At 47.0% G+C, this 2,541-nt stretch overlaps 1 pseudogene; it reads right to left on the reverse strand.

Moving 5' to 3' along the window:
- Positions 1 to 858: 858 nt before the first annotated feature.
- On the reverse strand, positions 859 to 1,271 carry LOC144325491 (putative coiled-coil-helix-coiled-coil-helix domain-containing protein CHCHD2P9, mitochondrial pseudogene; annotated as a pseudogene).
- Between the last annotated feature and the right edge of the window lie 1,270 nt (positions 1,272 to 2,541).

Consider the following 2,541-nt stretch of genomic DNA (forward strand, 5'->3'; position numbering starts at 1 on the left):
TTTTGTTTTTTATTTCCACTAATGCCTTCATTTTTATGCACACTTATTACCTAATATGCACATGTATGTGAACATTGTCTGGTTGGAGAACTGCACCCCAAGATTCAGATAAGTGGGAAATTCAAAGGATTGGCTGTGTTTCAGCTTGGGTTGCCATATTAAAAAAAACCAGGACACCCCGAAAGTTGTTGAGTTTTTTTAAATGAATAAATATCAGGACAAAGCCCCACATTTCAGAAATTCCTCCTGGATGTCACTTCCTCCTTTTAAATTCCAGTAATCTCCAGGAAAATTCAGACATATAGCAGTCCTAGTTCCAGTTCTTGTATCGTTTTGGAAATGGAGAATTTGATAGATCTCCCTCATCCCTATTCCTCACTTCCTTTGCAATCCTAACAAAACTTACTCAGAAGTATTAAAGATAAAGGACCTCTGGACGGTGAAGTCCAGTCAAAGGCGACTATGAGGTTGCAGCACTCATCTCACTTTCACGCCGAGGGAGCCAGCGTTTCTCCACAGACAGCTTTCCGGGTCATGTGGCCAGCAGGACTAAACTGCTTCTGGCACAATGGAACACCATGACGGAAACCAGAGCGCACAGAAGTGGTGTTTACCTTCCCGCCTCAGCGGTACCTATTTATCTACTTGCACTGGCGTGCTTTCAAATTGCTAGGTTGGCAGAAGCTGGGACAGAGCAATGGGAGCTCACTCCACCGTGTGGATTCAAACCGCCGACCTTCCAATCAGCAAGCCCAAAAGGCTCAGTGGTTTAGACCACAGCGCCACCCACTCCCATACACAGAAATAAGCCTCATTAACTAATCCCCAGGAAAGTGAGTTCATCTTGCAGAGCTCTTGTTAGGTTAAACCATTTGTAAACTGGCATTGCTTCAGTACAGAACCCCTCACACAGCTTCTACTCTGCCTGGTTCTGGGTTTACTTCAGAAATTCTTCATCTTGTGCTGGAAAGATATGAACTGTTGCATTGCAGGCTGGGCTGTCTGAGGCTCCTGGTAAGTGATGTCAGACCTTGTGGCTTCAGAGCTTCCACCTCCAAACCCACCAGACATGGCATGCTTGCAAGTGTGCCCCACAGTGGAGCCCACAGCCATGTAGTAATGGCCATCTGCCCAAGGGCAGGAGAAACCACTGCAGAGACAGGGGCAGGAATGGGGGCCTGAGCAGCTGGCAGTGGAGCAGACCTCATATGAGGTGCACCACTGGCAGGGGGCACCATCTGTGATGTCCTGCTCCTGCTTCCCCTCAGCATGGAAGGTGAGTTAGGATTGCGGCTGTAGGTTACCTTGAAATTATTATATTATTGTGCAACCAATTGTCAGGCTTCGGGGAATTGTCTTCCTCCCTCCGTGGCAGTAGATAAGAAGATCAAAGAAATGAACATTTTACCAGTTAGAAACTTTAAAAATCCCAGCGAGAGAACAAAGAATACTTCTCCTAGAAATGGCGATGCTCCCAATTAAGGATTACACCCCTCCATCCCTATTAATCTACATCACTCCTATGTCTTGTAATCTGTGCTTGTACCCTCTGCGCTTGTTGGGACTTTGCCTACATGCAGCTTCCCACAGAAGCAATTAAGGAGTTGGCCGAAGGCCAGGAAGACTGAGCAGAGGGAGTTATTCTGCCTAGAGATATGGGACCTTGGATACAACTCTGCTGTTGGACGAAGTCACCCATATAGGCATGACGACTCATAACTTTCCTGTTTGTGTGTTGGTTGGTTGGTCAGTGGTTGTTTGAGAGTTAGTTGGAGTTTGTTCAAACAGAGTTACGATCTGAGTCTGTATCCTATACAGTGGTACCTCAGGTTACATACGCTTCAGGTTACATACGCTTCAGGTTACAGACTCCGCTAACCCAGAAATAGTACCTCGGATTAAGAACTTTGCTTCAGGATGAGAACAGAAATCGCGTGGTGGCATCGCAGCAGCAGCAGGAGGCCCCATTAGCTAAAGTGGTACTTCAGGTTAAGAACAGTTTCAGGTTAAGAACGGACCTCCGGAACGAATTAAGTACTTAACCCGAGGTACCACTGTAGCAGCGTCTTGTTCCTGCTTCATCCTGCCAGCTTGCAACCGACTGCTTCTGGACAGTCTGCGTATGCTCTGCAATATTCAACAGCGCTTTCTGTTCTGAGACTTTCTGAGCTCTTCGTGACTTTGGGGAGATTGGAGGAATGCTGTCCAATGACTGCAAATCTGTTAACCCCCTCTCTCCCAGTGTTTCTTCTCCTAGCTGTTCCCCATCCAGTATTTCCCAGCTTCTGCCTTCTGAACTAGGCCCCTCTGCAAAGCACTGTTCCAAATCTATACTGCCCTCCTGCTCCTGGGAAGATACAGGAGCAGGAGCAGGGGGAGGGGTGGCCCCCACGATTTCTCCTCAGTGCAGCCCTCCTCAGCACAGTCCCTGACACCAATACAACAAAGAGTCTATCCTGGGAAGAGCTTTAAAATACATATTTTGTACCAAATTCTGCACCAACAAAACAGAAGTAATCCTTTATAAATAATGCCAGATTG

Source organism: Podarcis muralis, chromosome 14 (assembly GCF_964188315.1).
Source record: "Podarcis muralis chromosome 14, rPodMur119.hap1.1, whole genome shotgun sequence".
Classification (NCBI taxonomy): Eukaryota; Metazoa; Chordata; class Lepidosauria; order Squamata; family Lacertidae; genus Podarcis; species Podarcis muralis.